We start from the raw sequence: 24,254 nt of genomic DNA, 5'->3' as shown, positions 1-24,254 counted from the left end.
AGTATAATGGTAAATTGATTTAATTAATTATTGGTCTCGCGACCTAATTAATTAAATCGGGACAAGAAAATTAAATCGAGTGTAAAAATAATTTTTAAGAATTCTTTTGGAATTAAAATACAATAAATATGAATTTTTAAAGATTAAGTAATTAAATATATAAATTAAAATAAGAAAATAAATAATAAAAATGTAATAAAATAAATATGTAAATATATAATATATAATTAAGAAAATAAAATCATTATACTAATTAAATAAATAAGTATATAAAATTAAAATAAATAAATATAATAAATAAGTATATATAATAAATATATTAAATAAAATAATTAAAAAAAAGTGTTTTAGAAAATAAATATAATTTTTATAAGTAAAAGAGAAGAAAAACAAATAATAAAACCTATATATAAATATATGAATATATAAAAGAAATCATATAATTAAATATAAAGAAAAATTAAAAAAAAACTTAGCTGGATCCAGTGTGGCACGCGTGTAGAGTCCATGGTGGTCATGCAGCTTTGGAGGCGTTGGATCTGCTGGGCTAGTGATCTGATGGTTGTTGAAACGAAGGCGCGTCATATGTGCATAGGCGAGAAGCACCTGATCATTCACAGGAACGCGCGCGCAAATGTTTGAAGTCAGCCAACCACCGCGCGCCACGTAATCGTCTCCTTCATTGGGATTTTTCATAATGCGCTTTTTACAGCGCTTGTTCAGAGAAGCTGTAAAAAGTCGTACCTTCTACACCTGCGAAAACATGAACTTCCACAAAACAAAGCGAAAATCTGGCGCACCCCCATGGATACGATCGTCCAAGTGCCACGAGTTCAGTAGTACCTACCATTAATCCTAATTTTTCCTAGAACATGAAACCCTAAATTAAAGCTTCAAAACCCTAACATGGTATAACGATCAAAACGACATATAAATGTAATTAATTCTCCAGAATCATTCAGTATGTCACACAGAACAAATATATGCAATTGGATTTAATTATTCATGCGTGTGTTATGCAAATCGAAGAGAAAAAGAAAGGCAAGCCGTGATGCTTTTAGTGGTTGATTCCGAGCGTTTCAACCTTGGAGAACGGTTGGGAATTGTTCAAGGACCTTCAGGGAATATGATTGACTCCTTTGAATGCTTTGAATCGGCTTTAAACTCAGAATTGAACTTTGAAATTTTCTTTTGACTTTTGCACTCGGGTTTGTTCTTTGGAGGCAGCAAAAATTCTGAACTAGGGGTCTGAGATTGATGTATTTATATAATTGAGTGAATTAGGTCAACAAGTTTGATCAAAATCCAATCCAATCCAATCATTCTTTGCAAAAATTGAAAAATTTGATTCACATATACTTCTATTTTAGTCCAATTTCAATCTCTTTCAATCCAATTTTATTTATCACTAATTTGGAACTGAATATTGAGTATTTTCTTTAACTAATGATAATTGAAATTAGAGAGGAATCAAATCTTTTCAATATTCTTTTTGAATATTTGATTAAATCATGATTTAATTGAATATAAATTCATATAAAATCAATTTTTTAATCAAAAATTCGTGGCCTTCTGATTAGAGCTTCTAGATGACTTGTTTAGCAAGATTGGATTAAAAGAAATTGGGCCCATTTGCAAAAATATTCAAATTCTTTCATATTTTTCCCTCCAAAATAGCTCAACTTTGACAAGGCCTATCTCTCTCAATTTTTGGGATATAGAGGTGTTCTAGGACTTTTTAGAAACCTTAGGGAGTCCTCTAACCAGTTTCTTTGGTCTCATATCAAAATCATTTTCCATGCTCATTTTATGTCCTTTTGAAAAAAGTGTCTTTTTGTTGACTTTTGAAAAGGACCTATAATGTTTTAGTCCATATCTCTCAAATGAAGCATTTTTAGACTTGGCATGTGAGACACAATTTTGTAGAGAATCAAATTTCCTTCAAAATGAGCTTTGGATGGAAAATTTTGGATGTTCCATGTGAGAGTTATGGCTGGTCAAAGTTCAGTTGACTTTTCTTATACAAAACCCTAATTTAGAAACTTCTTGATTTATTGATTTTTGTTCTTTCCTTGATGAACCATGATCAATTATTGATCAAATGGAGAATGAAACTTCAATATGAGGATCTTGACAAAAAATCAGGAGTTTTGACTTTGCTTTGACCACAGTTGACCTTTTGGATCAATCGGTCGACTGTTGACTTTCTGACTTTTGAGTGACCAGAACTTTGAGATATATCTTGATACTTGTCATGGAGGTAATGTGAGACATGTTGAGCCATATGAGATGCTTGGAAGCCATTGATTCAGTGATTTTCCTTTGAAAGAATCAAACCCTAGTTCAGAGCCTTTGTATAGGAGAATGTGTCTTATGAGTTTTGCGCATTGATCTGATTTTGAATAGGAGAAAATGTATGGGCAAATTTTGGGGTATGACAGAAACCAAAGACAAAGGTTGCAGACCTTAAAGTTTCTTAAGCTAAGAAATCTACTAGCAAGAGTGGTGCACCTGCCAAGGTTGATCGACTCACCTAAAGTGGTGTAACTGCAAAAGAAGTGAAGGTTGTTGATCCATAGGAAAAAAAGGATGATGATTTTGATGATGGATCATATTCTACCAACTATTTTATTGTCATAAGCATGCTGAAATATGTTTAATTTTACTCATAACTGTTAGGTCTGTGATTTTATTAATGACATAAATTTTGGTAAAACATGTTTCATTTGGTAAAACATGTATCACAACCAGATGTTAGACATGATGTTGTGACATCATGAACAACTGATATAGCAGGAGCTGATGATACTTTCTTGACAGATTTGATTTGTTTTTGTGAGATTCTCTATGGATATATCTCACTTATTTATGCAAGTCAAGAAGATTTTATCTGGAACAATTGATTTGATCTCCTACTGTGCATAAATTTCTAAAATTGGATGTTGAGACAATTTAGGAAACCTGATATTTTTGTTCCATAAATTAAGGAGTTTTTCTACATAATTGATGCAGCCCTCAGCTTATGGATCAACAACAAATTGGATGAAGATTTCGAAGCCCATGGATAGTTGAGGAACATATAAAGAAAAACCAAAATCTAATGCAATTCGGCTTTTACAATTTTGAAAAAAGGGTTTAGAGTCTTAGGTTTTGAGAGTCTCTTTAGTGTGCTTTGTTTTTGTACATATCACTCACATACCATGTTGATATATAGAGTTTGACTGATTATTCATTGTTCATTGTCAATCACTCCTGAGCTTTTAAGCAAAGAGTTTATCATGTTTAATTTGAAGTGTGTTCTTTTGTTTTGGTCTATTGTTATTATCATTAAGGTCGTTGTGGAAGTGAGAGGTGGGTTTTATATCTATGAGGTTCCTAGGTAGAACTTGCATAAGATAGTGATTAGGAGATAAGTTGTAAACTATGGTTGTTTAGCTTTGAACTAATACCATCATAGTGGATTTCCTTCGTGACTTTGATGCCCATAGAGTAGGTAGGTTGCATCGAACTAGGTTAACAATTGATTGTGTCTTTTACCTCCTGCAATTTACTTCCGCATAATTCATAACTGTTGTAAATTGTTGTGTCAGCAGATGATGTCTTAACATCTGTCTTGACATTGTGTTTTGGTGTTCGACATCAGTCTTGACGTCTATTTTAAAGTGCTAGAATTTCAATTGGAATCAGAGCTGGCCCCTTGTTATGTTTTAGGTGAGCTTTAAGGAGATAATTTTCTTGTACTATATGACTATTAGAAGGCTGGAATGGTAATTTTCTTGAAATCAATGGACAACCGAACTTGGAAATATGTCCTAAATGGCTGGGAAAATCTTGTTATTAAGGATAAAGAAGGGAATGTTACTTTGAAGCCAGAAGAGGACTGGTCTAAGCAAGAGGATGAGTTGGCTCTTGATAATTCTAAAAGCTTTGAATTCCATATTCAATGGAGTTGATAAAAATATGTTAAGTATGTTCAGACTGATAAACACATGTGTAGTGTCCAAATATGCTTGAGAAATTCTTAAGACCACTCATGAAGGCACATCTAAGGTGAAAATGTCTAGACTTCAGCTGCTCACAACCCAACTTGAAAGCTTAACGATGAAAGATGATGAAAGCATTCATGACTTTCATATGAATATTCTTGAAATATCAAATGTTTTCAGTGCTTTGGGAGAAAAGATTTCAGAAGAAAATGCCAATCAAAGTAAAGGCGTTTAGTGTCATGAATGTGAAGGCTTTAGACATATTAGAGTGGAATACCTTACCTATATCCATAAACCACTTAAGGGGCTTTCTATTTCTTGGTTTAATGAGGGAAGTGATCTTGATGATGAATTTGCCAAGCCTTTTACTGCCTTAACTTGAAGGTGGGTTTCTTATGTAGAATCATGTGATGAAGAAATAACTTATGATGAGTTGGCTGCTTCTTAAAATGAATTGTGCATCAAAAGTGAATAAGTCTGTCAATAAGTAGAAAAAAAGGTAACTACTTCTTAAATACGAGCTTAAAACGAAGTATGTTTGCCTACCATAGATAACCTACAAAATGAGGTGACTTGATTGACCTCTAAGCTTGAAAATAAGATCAAGTTTGTGAGGATGTTGAATAATGGTTCTGATATGTTGAATGAGATTTTTCAAGTTTGGAAGATGGCCGAGAAACCTAAAAGGGGTGGGGTTTGATTATCAAGGCTCTAACAAGCAAAGAAACACTCAAGTGACAAACTTTGTTCCCGCCAAAAGACGGACTGAGTCAATGATATCAAACCAAATGTCTCAACATCGTGCCAGACATCAAAATACTCAAGCTAAAGGCAGGTTCTTATAATGGAGATATGACTTCTATGGTAAAGTTTGTCATATCATGTCCCTTTGTTTCAAATTGTATGACTATCCCAAAGGTCCAACTCACTCTAAGGTCGACCAAGCAGTGGTTAAAACTAGGAAAGTGTGGAAACCCAAGGAAGGTGCTAATTGCCTTATTGCTCATACCTCTCTTAAAGCTTTAGCAAAAGATGGTTGGTATTTTGACAATGGTTATTCCAAACACATGACTGGAGTAAAGAAGTTTCCGGTCGACATTAAGTCTCATTTTACTAGCTATGCTACTTTTAGTGATGGTGCCAAAGGTGAAATTAAGGGTGTTGGAAAAATGGAATGTATAATGTTCCCAAGTCTTGATGATGTTCTCCTTGTTAAAGGTATGACAAATTGATAAGCATGAGTCAATTGTGTGATCAAGGTCTGAAGGTAAATTTCACTGAGGGAGAACGTTTGGTCACTAATGGGAAGAATGAAGTTATGATGAGAGGAGTTAGGTCAAAGACAATTGATATTTATGGGTACCACAAGGAACTACTTGCTCATCCACATGCTTAATGTCCAAGGAAGATAAAGTCAAGATGTCACACCAAAAGTTGCAACATAAGATTGCTGCCAAAGTTCTAGAACTTCCTCTTACGGGTCTAATGAGGCCAATGCAAGGTGAGAGTTTTGGTGGACAGAGGCGTGTATATGTGGTTGTTGGTGATTTTTTTAAATGACCTAGGTGAATTGTAGCAAAGAAAAATCAGATATCTCTGAAGTCTTTAAAGGCCTTTATCAACTCCTTCAAAGAAAACAAAAGGGAAAGATGGTTCCCAAAAGTGATGAAGGGATATTTCTGGGTTACTTTACTTCTAGTTAAACTTATAGAGATGTTAACTCCAGAACCAAAGTCAATGATTCAATTAATGAAAAAAGGTATTAATGTCGAAATAGATGTTGGAATATCGTCCTCAGCAGACTGGTACTCTAGAAAATGAGGCAAACTCTAAAGAGCTAGAAGACAGTGACACTGAATCAGAGAGCTCTTAAGCCGACAAAATCCCCTCTAGAGTTCAGAAAATTTATCCAAAGGAATTCATTATTTGGAGTTTTTGTGAAGGGATCACCACTAGATTCAGAGATGTAATATCTAATCATGGTTTTATCTCAAATTTTGTATTCAAAGCTCAGTGAGCAGAAGAAACAACTATAAGAGTTGTTATAAAAGAATTTTGTTCGACTGAGTGTTTCACCCTGAGGAGTCTAAGTGTTGATGGTTAAAAAGAAAGATGGTAGTATGAGACTGTGTGTCGATTATTGGCAATTGAATAAAGTGACGATCAAGAATAATTATCCACTTTCGAGGATTGAAGACTTGATGGATCAGTTGGTTGGTGCGTGTGTATTCAATAAGATTGACTTGTGGTCGGGTTATCATCATATTCAAGTGAAACTAGAGGATGTTTCGAAGACTGCATTCAGAATGAGATATGATCATGATCAGTGCATTTTGATGCACATTCTTCTATGTTTGTACTTATACATTTCCATGGTTTGCTTTTCTTAATTTTGTATTTTATAATTTTTTTATATTTTAATCTATTTTTATTGTTATTTGATTTTCGTATTTAATTTTCAGCTTTAACAATTTTCACAGAATCAATCATAACTGGAGCTCCGGGAATCCGATCGACGTATTCTAGTAATCTTCGGAAAGCTAAGAGAAAGAGCTACAACTTTTGTGTTGGAGTCGAAGTCAGATTCGGAGGTCATACATTCCAGAATTGCGTTTGAAGTTGCTACATTATTTTTTATTATTTTAGTTTTGGGTCGTTAGTTGGGCCTGGATTATGTTTCTGACCCAGTTGGGTTGTAAACGGGTTGTCTTGTTTTCCCTAATACCCTAGTAGCCGAAAAAACACTGTTCATCATGATTTGACACTATTCACGATCAGAAAGAAAAAGACGCTTGGCTTTGTACGATCATGAGGAACTAATTTTCCAAGGATCAATCTGCTGTAATCGAATTCCACTTTGAGGTACTTTTATAAATTCCATATTAAACTGTTTCCTTTGAATTATTCTTATAATCTTAATTATTTGCTTAATTTGGTTGTGGCTATAGGATATAATTCTTAAATTCGATTGTTGTTGTTGTTTCTGAATCATATTCGTGTTACCGTAGCTTTTGCGTTATCGCGTTCGATCAAATTGCGTTTGCTTAATTCGCAATAGTTTTTATTCTGTTTGCTTAATTCGGATTTCAGAAACTTCCTTTGTATAATTGCTATTGTGCTTGTTGATACTTCTTGTAATCGAATAGAATCAGACCCATTTGGGGATATTGGCAATTTATATGAATCAATGATAAGGCGGAAGTCGATACAATAGGTTGATTCGTTTTAGATTAATTATTAATCACTTATTTTATAATTTGGATTATTTGAACAGTACCGTACCAACCCCCCTCCAATTCGACTTTACATTTAGTTAATAAAAAAGAATCCTTGAGAACGATACTCGAGTTGTCGTTACCGTAACTATATTTCAAAATCACTCGTTTTTGATTCGTGCGCGACAGTGGATCAGGTCACTATTAATATTTTGTGATGTCGTTTGGAGTATCTAACGCGCCTGGATTGTATATTGAGTACATGAATAGAATATTTCATTCATACTTAGATCAGTTTGCTCTTGTGTTCATCGATGATATTCTAATATAATCGAATTCAAAGGAAGATCATGCATGGCATCTAAAGGTTGTGTTGCAAATGTTGAAAGGTAACAAGTTATATGTGAAGTTATCCAAGTGTGAGTTCTGGCTGAAATAAGTTAGCTTTCTTGGACATGTAATTTCTAATTGAGGTATTGTTATTGATCCATCGAAGGTTGATGTTGTATTACAGTGGAAAACTCCGAAGCTTATTATTGAGATCAGAAGTTTCCTTAGTTTGGCTAGTTATTATCGCAGGTTTATAGAAGGTTTTTTCGAAGTTGGAAATGCATTTTACCTAGTTCACTCGAAAGGTTCAAGCTTATGTATGAGATGATTTGTGTGAAGAGAGTTTTGTATAACTCAAGAAGAAGTTGACGACTGCTCTAGTGTTGATTTTTCCAGGTCCAAATGAATCCTTTTTAGTATATTGTGATACTTGGAAGATGGGTCTGGGTGGTGTGTTGATGCAAAATGGTCTGGTTGTGGCTTATGCTTATAGACAGTTGAAAATGCATGAGAGGAATTATCCTACACATGATCTGGAGTTAGTAGTTATGGTTTTTGTTCTTAAGGTGGAGATATTATTTGTTTGGTACTAGATTTAAGATGTTCGATGATCACAAGAGTTTGAAGTATCTGTTCAATTAGAAGGAACTGAATATGAGGCAGATGAGATGACTAGAGTTTCTGAAAGACTGTGATTTTAGTTTGAGTTACCATTCGGGTAAAGTGAATGTTGTAGATGATGCTTTAAGCAGAAAGTCTTTGCATATGTCGACATTGATGGTTCGAGAGTTAGAATTATTTGAACAATTCAGAAATCTCAGTTTGGTGTGTGAGGTGACTCTTAATAATGTGAAGTTGAATATGTTTAAGATGAGTAGTGGTATTCTGGAAGAGATCATAGAAGGTTAGAAGTCAGATTTGAAGTTGATTGATTGTCTTGTGTTAATCAATCAAGGTAGCGGATGTGATTTCAAAATCGACGAGAGTGGTGTAATGAAGTTTCGCAACAGGGTTTGTGTCCCAGAGCTTAAGAAGAGTATTCTTGAGGAAGGTAACGAAAGTGGTTTGAGTATTCATCCCGATGCTATTAAAATGTATCAAGATATGAAGAAGACGCGTTTGTGGCCATGAATAAGGAAGTTAATGAGTTTGTGTATGCGTGTTTGACTTGCTAAAAGTCAAAGATCAAACATCATAACTCGTAGGGTGTGATGCAACCGTTGAGTATATCGAAGTGGAAATGGAATAGTATTTCCATGGATTTGGTGATAAATTTACCAAAGACAAAGAAAAAAATGTGATTCTATATGGGCGATTGTTGATAGACTGATTAAATTGACTCATTTCATTCCGATTAAGATCATTTATCCTTTACAGAAGTTAGTTGAGCTGTATATTGTGAAGATTGTTACTTTACATTGTACTCATTTGAGTATTATTCCTTATAGAGACCCGTTATTCACATTGAGATTCTAAGAGAGTTTTCAAAAAGCGTTGGGTACTAAGCTGAAGTTAAGTTCTTCCTATCATCCTTAAATGGACGGTCAAACAAAAAGGATTATCCAGTCTTTGGAGGATTTGTTGAGGGCTTGTGTGCTAGAATAAGGAAGTGCTTGGGATAGATACTTATTATTGATCGAGTTCACTTACAACAACAATTTCCTTTCTAGTATTAGAATGGCATCATTTGAGGCTTTGTATAGAAGACGATGTACAATACTTTTGTGTTGGTACGATTATGGTGAAAGTGTTGTGTTTGGATCAAAAATTGTTCAACAGACTACTAAGAAGATTAGGATGATCCAAGAGAAGATGAAAGATTCGCAGATTCGCCAGAAGAGTTACCATAATAAGAGAAGGAAAACACTTGAGTTCCAAGAGGGAGACCATGTGTTTCTTAGAGTTACTCTAGTAACTGGTGTTGGTCGAACGTTAAAGTTTCGAAAGCTCACGCCACATTTTGTTGGTCCATACCAGATCTTGTAGAGGATATGAGAGGTGGCCTATCAGATTACATTGCCAACGCCGCTTGCTAATCTTCATGATGTGTTTCATGTGTATCAGCCGAGGAGATACATTCTAAATTCGTCTCATGTGATCCAAGTGGATGATGTACAAGTGAGAGAGAATTTGACTGTTGAAGCATCACCCATGCAGATAAAGGATCGAGACGTGAAGCAGCTACGTGGTGAATAAATTAACTTGGTGAAGATAGTTTAGGGAGGACCGGCTGGTGGAAGCTTGAATAGGGAGCTGGAGAGCTAGATGAGGGAGTTGTCTTTGATTCTATTCTCTTCAGGTAATTTTCAAGGGCAAAAATTATGTAAGCGTGGGAGAGTTGTAACACCATGTTTACCGATGTTTTTGGTAACCAATCACGAGTTTAGAAAGCAAGTGAGATTAACTTAAAAATATCCAAAGCAATTTATGCAAATGATTTGTGTAAACATACGTGCGTGTGAATTAAATGCAATTGTCGTTTTCACAATAATAATGTAGATACAAAATTTAAATGAAGTTGAGTTACAATAAATGACAAGGTAAAATGCAGTAAAAATTACAATAAACAGGAGTAAAAGTGAAATCAGGAAAAAGCAAATGTTACATTTGAGAAAACTAGAAAGAAATTAAAAGACTGGACATAGACACATACATGTTTCTCACACATTGTTTTGCTCTTTGACTTATATACTCCATTGGTATGGAGAGTATGTGTGAATTTTTTTTACATTTGTTACATATATGAGTCTGCCATTTAATCTATTTACAAAATAACCATTAACAACACTTTTACCCACTATGGGACCATTATGCTTTAGTCCACGTTTGGTCTTTAAGTTCCCACTAGTGTGCTTATGTGTCACCCATGATTTTCCCTATTTACAACCCATATTCTGTTATAACCATTTCAAACTTCCCTACAAACTTTTGAGAAAACCGTCCAATGTGTTGTCGATGTTGCTTGCAAAGGTCTTTTGAACTTGTAAAAATACTAAGGCTTTAACTTCCGTGGCTCAGTCGACTGGTATGTTGGCTGTAGTGGAGGTTCTGTCGACTACCATTTTCAAGATTCTAGACATGTTTCCAGATAATCCTAATCTTGTGTATCTATTAATGAGATTCCTCCAAACCATGTTTCTTTTTGTTGACACTGTGATAGATTCTTTGTCGACGCTTTGTCATCAATATTCTTTAAAGCATTTCATTAATGCAACACTTTATTGATGTTTTTTCATTTTGACATTCTTTGTTGATTTTCTCCAACTTAAAAATGCAAGTGTAATAGATGCCCCCAAAAAAATATCACTTTCGTTAAACATCTGAAGGGAGAAAGTGATATATTTTGTAACCACTTTGTCTCTGTTTCCCATGTTCTATACACGTGATTTCAGTCACGCTTTCTATCAGTTATCATGACTAACTTTTTACCAAAACGTCACGTCTCAAAATGTGAAACCGACAATCCATCATTACCCATATTTCCAAGGGCATTTTATAGCCCCTAACAATGGAATTAAAATTTAATTTTAATTTAGTTAACAATACTTTCCACAACTTGATGCCATTTGTAACACCTCGATTTTATTTACTGGTTATTTTTTAGTTATTTATTTTATTAATTATTATATGATATCGTAGTTAATTAATTGTGAACATATGTGTTATATGTGTGTTGGGTCATTGAGTGTGAGGATAATAGAAATGAATAATTGGGTCTAATAATAATATTAGGATGAGTAAAGGTGGGGGTATGTGTTAGTAAGCACATTAGGGAAGAGAAATAGAAATTAGAAAGAGAAGGGAAGAAAATCAAGAGGAGAGAAAAAGAGGATAAAGAAGAGAAAGGGAAGAGAATAAGAGAGAACCCTAAAAGAAGATCTACATCCAAGGTAAGGGTGGGTTTTCATTTGATTATGAGAGTATGTAATGTATGTAATGGGTAGCAAACATGAATTAGGATTTGAGATTTCAATTTCTAGGTTTTGATATGCTTAGGTTTTGATTTAGAATTCATGAAATTGATGTTTAAATCATGTTTTTATGTTGGTAATTGATACTACATGATTGGTATATGCTATAATGCTTTTAATTCAAGAAATATGGAAGTTTGGATGAGTTTTGAGGATGAAATTTGTGGGAACCCGAGACTGTTTCGAAGTTGGATTTTTCTAGTTTTTCGTGAGGGTTCCCTAGCAGGCTGTATCGCGCTTAGCGGGGTCTAGAATAAAAACTTTTACTTTTTCATGAGTTGAACTATATCTTGTATTCTATTGATTTATCATGAATTATCATGAATTTTCTAGAATTTTAGGAATAAGTTTGGATGGTTTTTGAGGCGATTCTTTGTATGAACATAACACTTGATTATTTATGTATATGTATGTTGTGAATTACAATTGCTTGAGAATAACACTGTTGAGTATTGTTTGCTATATGTTAATTGTGATGTGTTGAATTGATGAATGCTATGAAGGTGTTTCATATGGGAATGATGACATGATATATGTATGTTGTGCAAAAGGTGAGATAATTCATATGTGATAAATTATGTGATATATGCTTGTATAATTAAGATTTGGAGATGGTCTTAATTGCATATAGTTATTGGTATCAAGGAGTAATGGTGTTTTGGCTCGCGAGGATTAGTCGGAGGAGCTAGTTCTTTTTTTATCCTTATTCTAGGTAGTGAGTCATGCTCTGGTTATGTAATACGGGGAAACATTTGAACTTATGTTTGTTTCGAGAGATGTTTGTTATATTCTCTTTTATATTATGATGTATTAAGATTGTGTGATGGTTTGCCTTTGGTGCCTAATGTTTTAATACATGGTTTTCTATTATGAGATTCAATTATTGGTGTCCTTTGAAAAGATAATTATTCCACTGTGATATGAATATATGTTAGTGTATGCAACATAAACTTAAATGCGTGTTATGAGCATGACTAGGTGTATTTTTGTTGGTTTTGAAATACATTTGACGCCCTCTTTTGATATGCATGCTAATTTATTCTAATTATACCATATAATTTTCAGTGGGGTTTAGAGGGTGTTACACCGTTCATTGGCTCTGAACATGCCACTTATCCACGATTCTAGGAGAAAACTTTTCGCCATCTTTTCTCTTTCTATTTAAACCCTTTTCCTCTCTCACTTTCATTTTCTTCCTTCATTCTCATTTATGAAATAACTAGCGTGAAAAAACGCTAACCGTGCCACCCATCATTTTCTTGCTACATCTAACTTCTCTCTTTCTTAAACATTCCCAATTTACAATGACACCTAAACACACAATCCACAAACATCCTCCTTTTGCCACTAGTATTGATGAACTAACTCGCGTCGATGACCAAATGTATGTCCCAGAACCTCTACTTGAAGATGCATGTAAGATACCTTTGTATGCAAACCAAATGGTTCCTTACTCTGTTGCAAGTACTAGTCTCGCTTTCATGGGTCCTATCCCCAAAGCCACTGTACCACCTTCCTATTTTCAGGATTTTCCCCCTAATTTCCCTTGACGAAATCTTGGGTTATCAGAAAGTCGTCCTTACACTTCCGTTTTTAAAAAAATGGGTTTTTCGTTCTTCTCCCCCCTCAAGACTGCTGAATTAGCTTATATTCAATGGCCGAATATGGTAGAAAAGAATAAGAGACTTGTGTGGGAAGAACGAGGAATTTATGACCTCGTCAAACTATTGAGGGTAGGTCCCAAATACAATAATGCTATGCTCCTTGGTGCTACATGTTTCTGGGAGGCTTCAACGAACACGTTCCGCTTTCCCCGTGGGATGTTGAGTCCCACCCTCTTTGATTTAACTGTTATCGCGGGCGTATGACCAACTGGGGTGAATTATGAGTCTGTGAAGAAGGATTTTGGTATCAAATTTTCCAATAATACCTACAGCCCCTTTATTGAGGAACATTGTGGCTCTGGTGACTACGTTGAGGCTCGTGAGCATATAACATTTTTTACATATTATGGGGTTTAACAAAAAATGGAGGAATTGGGTGTCAGAATGCCTCAGATCTGCCACAGTATCAATATTGATAAATGGAAGCCCCACAAAAGAATTCAATATGGGACGTGGGCTTAGACAAGGAGACCCGTTATCTCCTTTTCTGTTCCTTATAGCTGCAGAAGGTTTTAACATACTGATGAAAAGAGCAGTAGAGTTAGACATGTATAAAGGGTTTAAATTCGACAATGGAGATGAAAGATTTACTCACCTTCAATATGCGGACGACACATTAATCATTGGCGAGAAGGGATGGGAAAATATTAAAATTATCAAGGCAAATTTGATGTTGTTCGAAGCAATGTCAGGACTAAAGGTCAACTTTCAGAAAAGCAAGTTAGTTGGAATTAACATCAACCAAGAATGGATCGAGTGTGCAGCCGCTGTGTTAAGATGTGAAATCGGCCACGCACCGTTAAATTATCTCGGCTTACTAATCGGTGCGAATCCGAGAAGAAAAGACTCCTGGAAGCCCATAATTGAAGCTGTTAGAGCGAGATTGTCGAATTGGAGGAACAATCAGCTATCCATAGGAGGTCGGGTGGTTGTTATAAAATCAGTCCTGTCTGCTTTACCAGTATATTTTCTCTCTTTTTTCAAGGCTCCGTCAGGTATTATCCATAAACTTGAATCTCTTTTTAAAATTTTTTTATGGGGAGGGAATGAGGACAAGAGAAAAATTAGTTGGGTAAATTGGAATACAATTTGTAGACCAATTGAGGAGGGGGCTTAGGTATTAGAGATTTAAGGGCATTCAACCTTGCTTTGCTGGGAAAATGGGGCTGGAAACTAAAAAATGAGAGGAAAGGTCTTTGGTTCCGAGCATTACTTAATAGGTACGGGTCAAGAGAATTGGAACAGAGGTTGGGGGAAGGGCTGCTCCACGTGGTGGAATGATTTGTGTATGTCAAGTATGGAAATTCGTGATACTTCGAGCGAGTACTCGGTCAAAGAGGTGTATAAAGACATAACTCGAAATATATCGAATCCCTCCAACCCAAGTTGGTCCAAAGCTTGGCATAAGGGGGTTCCATCTAAAGTATCGTGTTTGGTGTGGAGAGTGTTCCAAAATAAAATAGCAACTAAGGATAATTTAAGTAAGAGAGGAGTGTTGGGCCAAGGGGCGTTGCTATGTGAGGGCGAGTGCGGTAGTGAGGAATCGGTATCTCATCTGTTTTTCGAGTGTCCATCTTTTGCAGGTATTTGGTACTCAATTTGTCAATGGATTGGGATTAAAGCGGCATTTCAGAAAGACAGTATGACACATTTGGAACAGTTTGTTGGGATCATGGAACCGGGTAGAGCATCTATAAGAATTGCCACTGTAATCTGGATCGCTTGCATATGGAATATTTGGAAGGCTAGAAACGGAAAGGTTTTCCGTAATAAGGAAGTTTGTTTGGACATGATGCTGGAGAACGTGAAGCTTACTACTTGGAACTGGCTGAAAATAAAGTCTAACATTAAACATAACATAGCTAGGTGGTGGCAATACCCAATGGCCGAGTGATTAGGATTTTAATGGTGGGGCTTGGTCAATTCGGCGGAGCTCAAAGGTGGCGTGAGATAGAGGTGGTTCGTGTGGCAGTGGTTTTCAGCGCTTGGAAGCATCGCGTTGCATCAAGATATACATCATAATCTTGTATGGAACAAAGATTCAAGAGCAGAGTGTGCTGAAGCGTAGGGCAGCTGGGAGTTTTTCTGAGTTGGTTTTGATGCAGTCTGGGGGCTGATTCTTTCGGTCCTTTCACCGACCTCGCAAGAATTTTCAATAGTGGTGCTCTAATTTTTCTACTGTTGTATTTTGGTATTTGATTGCTATGTTCTGTACTAAAGTGTAGCAGTAATGGCTGAATGCTATCTTCTAATATAGGCAGGTTTGGGTAATTTAGTGGTACTAATTAAATTCTGGTATAGGCAGTTTTCTTTTGGTATTTTAGTGGTACCAATTGGAGTGGTCTAGGGTTTTTCTTCCTAAAACTTAATAGTTGGAATACTGCTATGTATTATTTTGGCATTCCTGATGCCTTATTCAAAAAAAAAAAAACATTTTTTACATATTAGCTTTGTTGTTACGTCTTCTTTCCTCGTGAGGTCTATATCCCAAAGATGTATGTATCTCTGGCGACCAAAATTCGTGATCGGAAAGATGTTTGACTTAGCAAACTGATCCTTGCAGACCTTTAAGAGGTGTTGGGACACACATCCATCGATCGTGTGTGTGGAAGCCATCTCGACAACTTTTAAATATGAGACCCTGTATAGTTATTACAATTGTGGCTTAACACCACCTTTGTCCATGCTCTGGATGTCCAAATCCATCATCATAGCATTGAAGTAGGTGTTAAGGATACACAACTAGCTCAATTCATCCATGACGATGGTAAGACAATATCGAAAGAGGTCTTTGAGAAATACTTCTTTGAGAAAATGAAAAAGACCAAAAGTGTTCCAACTAAGTCTGTTCCAAGTGCCAACCCTATAGCCACTGGCTCGACTGCATTTGCTACTCAAGTAATGCGACACTCCATTTTTCTTCAAGCCATCACGTATTTATTCTAGATAGGTTTCCTGGGCTGGTAAAACTTAGATTTGGCTTGAATATAGTTCTGGAGCGTAATCGTTTTTAGAATTGGGTAAGATCTATCTGATGCAAGCCGGCGTCAACTGTAATTCTAGCATGCTTTGTGCTAGAAGTTTTTCCTTTATTTTAATTTCATTTTGCTTCTCCAAAAAAATGACATATAAGCATATTGCTACAAACTTTATCAAGCTTAAATACTTGGTAGAAATTTCAAGAACGGTATGTCATACAGTAAAAATCTTCAGTTCTCATAAATATTGACTACAAATTATAGTTTAATTAATCTAAAATTATAATTGGTAACCAAGCAATCACTCTTAGCATTAAGACCGACAAGCCGTTCAAATTACATCAAATACATAGATATCTAATATTATTAAAATACATATGATTGTAAATTAATAAACACGGAAATGGATAAACCATTACATTAATCAAAAAAGCTTGTCAAGAACAGGTTAAAGATTATAATTGCTGTAAAATGCAACAACTGATGGAAGGGTCATTTGACCAATCCAACAGATCAAGGCTAAATAGAGGCAATCATCAAATTAACATATATAAGTATAATAAAAACAGAAAATACAAGAACTCAATCGAACAAGTTTACTTAATATAACAAATTGTAGGAAGATCTGAATGCATAAGCCTAGAATGACAGATGCAGAAAAACTTCAGTTCCAATTAGTATCGGCAACGTACAGCACTGAAATCGCTATCGAATAAGCAAATCAGAGACTCTAAATTGTTGCCTAAAAGCTATATCAGCAATCAAAACAGAAAAAAGTTAGGTAAAAAAAAGCCTCAGATTAAAGAATTGGTGTATCGATCAGAGAAGTCTAAAAGAATTCTCAGATGGTACGGACAAATATTCATACATCACAGGCAAAATTGAAAAATAAGAAACAGAAAAAAAAATGTAGGTCGTTACCAGGCCCTCAAATCAAGTCAGGAATCAGAGAGAGCAGACATGCGGACCTTAACAAGATCAATTTGCGTGCACACTACCATGGTTCCATCATTTTCCAGATCCAGACCATCGGCTTATTGTGCACGCATCCATTAACGGTTCATAATCAAGTAAAACGCAGCAAATTAAACAAGAAAAAGAAAATATAGAGAAGTATTCACTTCGTAAAACTTATAAACAGCATAAAGTACATTGAATCATGGTGAAGATGTGAGAAACTGCAGAGCTGCTGTGTACAAGTTGTAGAGTTGAGACGGTGTATTTATAAACGGAAGTGAGTATTCTAGGGTTTACCGATTCTGATGGCGATTGAATGGGTCACAAGCCAGGTTTGGCCCAATGAAAAGTAATATGTTACTTGCACCTTCCTTTTTCACATTATCGCTGCTAAGTTGTTCTTCACTCTCATCCTTCACGATTTTCTTCTTGAAAACATGTCAACTAGTTCAACTATACTAAAATATTTTATAAATAAATATAAATATTTTATAATAACATTCATTGTAAAAAGCAATTACAAGACGTTTAGATAGTTTTTTACTGACCCCCTCCACCTAAACTTCCACCGGTAAAACAAAAATGCCCTCGCGTTTGCCTTCGAGGTCTCTGAATTTGATCTTTCCAAGATGTTTGGTGTATGTTCTGATTCGCTTGAGGCATAAATGCTTGATGCGATGGTCTCGGGACAACAGTCAGATCATACAATTCGTTGAATTTTTCTCCCTAGTTTGCAGTGCTTCCAAAGAGATTTGTGGCCATGTTGTCGAAGTTGGGTCAAGTCTGTTGGGTTACATGTGGGTATGGTGGTTGGTAGAATTGGGTTAATGAATCGTATTGAAAGTAAAGCAATGGTTCTTGTTTGAAAGACATATGGTGGTTGAGTGCTTCGGTGGTGTGATATTTAACTCTACATTCGTTGGTGCTATGGTAGGAAAGAGAGGTGTCATATGTGTCATCGGTGTTGTGGTAGGATGTGGTGGCAGGACACTCTTGGTGTCTAGTTGCTGCATGTCGAACTGGAGCTTCACACAACCACTCTGGTGTCTGGTGCATCTCCACAGTAGTGAACCTGATGATTGTTGTTTTTGCAGTCCAAATAGTAGCATCATTTTGGTTAATCTCATGGTCGAGACCCAGATATGGCATATAGATAAATTGTATAAAAAATTATTTAATCGCAAGACAATATTAAACTATATTAGAGGTGTCTAGTTGTAATACCTCATTAGGACCAACATGATCCAAAATATTTCGATAGACCACTATTGTGTTTCTAGGAGTTTTGTTGTAGTTCATCTTTGGAACATACCACCTATGAAGAAAAAAGTGAAAATAAATTAATTATTATTGTTTATACTATTAAGTAAGCAAATTGAATAATGTTGTTAACTTACTTTGTCACGTAGGGGAACTTGAAGGACCTGTCATTGCGAGGGGAGAATGTTGGTATTCTCAACCAACTCCATGTTTGCAGCAAAAAAGCGCAGGAATACAACGAACACGTGTCGTTCCATGTATTTTTACAAAAAGAACTATAGAGATGGGCCAAAACAAATGAACTCCAACTATATGTGTTTATTTTACCGAAATCTCTTAACATCGGTAAATACATAAGATTTATAATATTACTAGTTGTTTCAAGAAATAAAATATGACCAAATAATATCATAATATAGCACAAAACTTTCATTAATTTTTCTTCCTCGGTAGAATTTTCTATCAATATAATTTTTGAATAATGTTTGTTAAGGAACTTGAGATTAATACCTTGGCCCTTGCTCTTTGTTCAAACAATGGAGCACCCAAAAGTTTCTCGCATATGGTGTTGTCTTGATTGACTCGACCATTAACAGTCTTACCATTGATGGGTATACCCAATAACATGTACACGTTCTCTAGGGTGACGGTACATTCATCTCATGGAAGATGTAACGTGTGTGTTTCGGGCCTCCATCTTTCCACCAAGGCCAAAATAAATTTATAATTAACATGGTAATTGACTATGTTGATGACATGACCAAAACCAGCAAGTTGCAAATAAGGTTCAATAAGTTCATTGTGTGGGACGTGTTCGTGTACAAAACAAGGAAATCTCCTTGTATCCTAAAATAAATGAAGGAAACAATGGTTAAGAGACATAATTTAGATAAAGAAAATAAATTATGAAATGATGGTTAACAAAACATAATTTAGAAAAATCAAAACTTACAAAGTTTGCAATGTTTTCGACAGTTCCTATGTGTTGGTTGCCCATTGTCAAAAGAGACTTTTTTTTCTAGAATTCTTTAATTGTGCTTGGTTATATAAGTATATTAATGAGTTCGTGAAGAAAATAGTGTGATGAAAATTGGCATTTATAGGAAATGATAGAGCATGCATGTGAACAAATCGCACATGCAAACTTGAATTGATGTGCCATTCAAGATGGCTAATGCATGCATATTTGCATTGATGCACCATACTAGGTGGCACCACCCTTTCTGCGTGCATGTAAAACTCAACCTAGGGTTCAGGTGGCAGATGGAATGCATGCAAGATGCTCCATCACGTGACAAGCCATGTAACATGGCGCATGGGTGCATTTTTTTTGGAGATTGCACACTGCTAAGCGACACATCAGTGCAATTTTTAAAGGATGCGTCATTCAATTTGGCACCTCAATGTATTTTGAACATATCATTTTGCAGTCTTTTATTTGCATACAAAATCCTCTCAATTCAGTCACACAACTAACTGTCCAAAACACACTATTACCAAACTAAACTTACAATAAAAAAATAATCATACACAACATTATACTATCAGTGCTCATGTAAACGGAGAGATGATCAACTGCGTAAGTTTGATTTTAATTTTCGTAATACTGATGTTGTCCGATTTAAAATAAATAGTAGACCGGGCTACGCACATTTCAAAGAAAGACTATAGGCTAAATTGCAGTCTGGTCCAGTTTATCAAACTTGTTATAAGAGTCCATTTGTATTTGACGACAACCAAGTCAGATATTTTCAGAGTATGTATTGAACTCATGAACATTCTGGGTTCAACAAAATTGAGATATATGTTTTACAGTAACAACCTCAACAGTCTCAAATCTTTGAACCCTCACTAGTTTTTAAATAAATTGACGACGACCACACCAGAGTCGATATTATTGATGAAGAATAGGAAGAATATGAGATACTGGTTTATTGCATGGTGAACGATGATGATGCATACCAAGAGTACGAGTCATTATCTTCGTGCCATGTGTACGAACCTCTAGTTTACATGAATAACTTAAGATGACAAAGCAGCCTCATATATCTTTCACAATCCTTATATGTAGACCGAAGGGCGTTAAAATTTGGAGACAAATTTTGTACAAAAGAAGAATGTGTGCAAGCTATAAGAAAGTATCCCATGGATGTTTCAGCTGACTTCTTTGTAGATCGCACCAATTCAAGTAGGTACATCATTTAATGTCGTTAAAAACCAATTTTCCCACTTCAGCTAATTACATCTTACAAGAAGACAAGTGATTCCTAGGAATTATGTACTATTGATCCACCCCACACTTGCATCGTCACCATCCCGATGCAAAATCATCGAAAACTTAGCTCTCAGTTAATATACCATGAAATCTTATATCTCGTTAGTAAGGATCCATCATTGAATGTGAGTACAAATATTTTTCATATAGTTACAAGATTTAATTATACTCCCACTTATAGGATAAGGTGGATCGCAAGGACTAAAGCCGTTGAACTTGTATACGACATCTGGGAGGATTCATACAAAGAACTTCCAAGCTTTTTTATTGCACTAAAGTTTTATGCTTTGAGACTTGCTATTAGTTTGGAAACACTTCAGACATTTGCGCTAGAAAAAACTTGTGTTATTGAAAATAGAGTATTTCATTGACTATTTTGGGCGTATGAACCATGCATCAAAGGTTTTGCATTATGCAAATCTATAATACAAATTGATGGAACCTAGTTGTACGAGAAGTATAAAAGAACGTTAGTAATGGCAATGGCAAATATTTTTCCAATTGCCTCCGCTCAGGTTGAAGGTGAGACGACTGGTGATTGGAGTTTATTTCTCAAGAACCCACGCTCACACATTGCTCCTCAACCCAACCTCTGTTTGATTTCGGACAGACATCCTTCTATTAAGAGTGCTTACTATAACCCTAATAATGGTTGCAAGAACCCTCTTCGACACATGTCTATTGCATTAGATATGCCGCTCAAAACTTTATGAGGGAGATAAAAAACAAGACACTTTGAAAAAAGGTGATTAATGCGGCATACGCCTTAACAGAGCCATCGTTCTAGCACTACTGCAAAAAGATCCGGTTGACAAATGCATATGCATTAAGGTGGATTGATAGCATTCCATTGAAGAAATGGACCCGGGAAATTGACAATGGTCAGTGATGGGGGCACATGACAACAAATCTAGTGGAATCAATGAACTCTATATCCAAAGGCATCAGAAACCTACATATAACCGCATTGGTTAGAGCAACATATTTTAGGTTGGGGTCACTGTTCGATACCAGGGGTTCTAATGACGGTCAGTGTTGCAATAAGGGAATTATTTTAGTGAAAGCTTTATGAAATGTATTGAAGAGGAAACTGTAACACCCCACTTTTCCCATTTAAATAAAATACGCGATACTAAGAAAATAATCAGAGTTTTCACCGTAAAGTGGAATGTCAGATTAAAACAAAACTAAAATAACTCCTTGTATTAATAAAATAAAACAACGGAAAAGCAATTGTTTTATTTCAACTTGGCGGTATGCCTAAACACCAAAACATCCACATTAATTCGTGGTTCAATAAATCTCCAATTAACAAATGATACATTACTAATTGACAAAAGAAATAACGAATAGATAAACGCCCCAAAATCCCGTGTTACGTATCAGAGCGACTCCTAAGACTCGATCAGGCAACACACACTTCGTGCACACTTAAGTACCTGGATCATCTGTACTTCCAAGGAAGTACAGACGCAATAACAACAACAAAGGAGTGAGAACTACATTCAATAATTTAACGGTGAAATAATCATGTTAAGAGTAGTAATCACACAAGCACACCAATCCAATCAAATAATAATAACGATGCAATGTGACTCAACAATGACACAATGCATGTGGTACCAATCACCAAGGTTCATTCAATCGAACCAGATAAATCACATACACTAGGCAATGATTTATCTACACCACTGGTCACGTACACTCCTCCCGAGCAATGACCTATTTTCACCAATAACACCATGAATGTTTGACAGCAATATGTATATAATTCACACGTGTAAAACATATTCACACCAATACGATCCTCCTGATCATCTGTAAGTCTTATACTTACCGTAATACTCACTAGTATTACCACACCTGCCCACACAGACAAACACACATGCATACATACATACAAATCACTAAGTGCATCACTAATTCTAAATTATTAACTACACAATTAATTCGCCAATAATTCCACCAATTTACTATTGTTATTTGTCTCCACCAATTTAATGTATATGTTCGCTATAATTTGGTTGAACTACTTAATCCCGTCAAACTCTAATATATCCTGAGGAAATGTGTATATTATCTAAAGACTTTACCATGAAATAATTAACCCACTTAATCCCATTATTTTACTAACTATTTAATTTATTAAAATGGAGTCATGTAGGAATTGTTATATGTGACTAAAGTATTATCATTCTACACCTACACGTACCAATTCCCCTCCCAGTAAGCCAACACACTCAGAACATGACGAACGTGTCATACCCCAATTTTTGCCCCATACATTTCGTTCCACTAGATCATTTGCATATCATTCATTCACTAAGGCATGATTTCAAATGATCAACATTTGTACAAAAATCAAGGTTTCTGCATGGTTCAAACTGGGTATGTCAATTGAGCGTGATTCAAGTGTTGTTTCTAGGGGAAAGAAATTAGGGTTTTCTATTTCATCGATATGGTGATCCAATTATCAATTCAAGAATCATTTTTTTGTCATAATCATTGGTTTTGGGTGAGTTTGTGTTTCTTTGCATTGAGAATACAAGATTAAGTGTCAAATTTGCAAATGCTTGATTCAAGAATTCAAAAGACAGAATTCATGTAGTTTTTGATAAATATTATGAGATAATTTCTTAAGTTACAAAGATATTTGTCATTTAAATCCTAAAGTCCATGAATCAAAACATGAAGCCATATTCCTTCAAAATCATGAGGTTTCATTCCATCCAATTTCCAATAGCTTTGCATCTTACAAAGAAAAAGAAAGATCTCATCTCTATTCCATTTGATCAAGAATGAATTGTATTCAATTGCAATTATATCTTACAAAAAAGGAAGAAGTTTCATTCAAAATTTCATTTGAAAAATTACAAGAATTGCAAGACTTTTTGCTAAGATTCTTAATCATTTGAAATAGTCATTTTTTTATTAAGAGATTACACTTGAATTGCAAAAGCTGTTACATAAAAGATAAAACCAGTCCCTAAACCCAAACTCTAAGGGCCCTAAGTTATTTGCTTGCAAAGCCCAATTTGTTGCTGCTCAGACCATGGCCAATACCTGCACTTCCATGCTGCATAAAACCTACACAAATAAAAACAACAAAATCAGCCCAAGTTCAAAAGAAAAAGAGAGGGAAAATGCAAACATTGGCACATGAAAAAATCAGAAAACATTGCACAAAATTGGCAAAAACACAAACTGCCATATGAAAGTCAGCCTGCAACATTCCCCAAAGAAATTCCAGACCTAACCATTTCTATCCAACCCTAGAAATTCAGCCATACCGATGCACTATATAAACAGCAGCAAATCAACAAGAAAAGGGGGAGAAAGAATCGGCAGCCACCAAAACCTAATAGAAAAACTCTCAATCTAACCCTAGTGCAGCCTTGCTAAAACTCTGTTAAAATTTCAAAATAACCTCCGATAGAACTCTTTCTTCGGAATCAACAGAGCTTCATATTGAAGCACTGCTTGGTTGAGTTGAAACTAAGCTCTTGCTTCATTCAGTCAACACTCAACCACAAATCAAACCTCCATTTACAAACCTCTACAAAAACAGCTTCCAACAACAAATCATAAATCTCTCAACTCACCCTCAACAGGTAGGCA

At 35.4% G+C, this 24,254-nt stretch overlaps 1 long non-coding RNA gene and 2 other non-coding genes across 3 annotated transcripts; all 3 read right to left on the bottom strand.

Moving 5' to 3' along the window:
- Nucleotides 1-15,531: 15,531 nt before the first annotated feature.
- LOC131623373 (uncharacterized) lies at nt 15,532-17,493 on the bottom strand. The gene is made up of 2 exons (XR_009290184.1): nt 17,066-17,493; nt 15,532-16,893 (listed from the first exon to the last, which is right to left on the bottom strand). It is a non-coding gene; the product is annotated as an uncharacterized LOC131623373 (long non-coding RNA).
- Nucleotides 16,934-17,022, bottom strand: LOC131623423 (small nucleolar RNA snoR117). The gene has a single exon (XR_009290199.1). It is a non-coding gene; the product is annotated as a small nucleolar RNA snoR117 (small nucleolar RNA).
- Nucleotides 17,050-17,158, bottom strand: LOC131623422 (small nucleolar RNA snoR100). The gene has a single exon (XR_009290198.1). It is a non-coding gene; the product is annotated as a small nucleolar RNA snoR100 (small nucleolar RNA).
- Nucleotides 17,494-24,254: the final 6,761 nt, after the last annotated feature.

The sequence above is a fragment of the Vicia villosa genome, unplaced genomic scaffold, assembly GCF_029867415.1.
Source record: "Vicia villosa cultivar HV-30 ecotype Madison, WI unplaced genomic scaffold, Vvil1.0 ctg.000063F_1_1_1, whole genome shotgun sequence".
In the NCBI taxonomy this organism is placed as follows: Eukaryota; Viridiplantae; Streptophyta; class Magnoliopsida; order Fabales; family Fabaceae; genus Vicia; species Vicia villosa.
The sequence above is the reverse complement of the archived record's forward strand: the minus strand, read 5'-3'. Positions and strand labels throughout refer to the sequence as shown.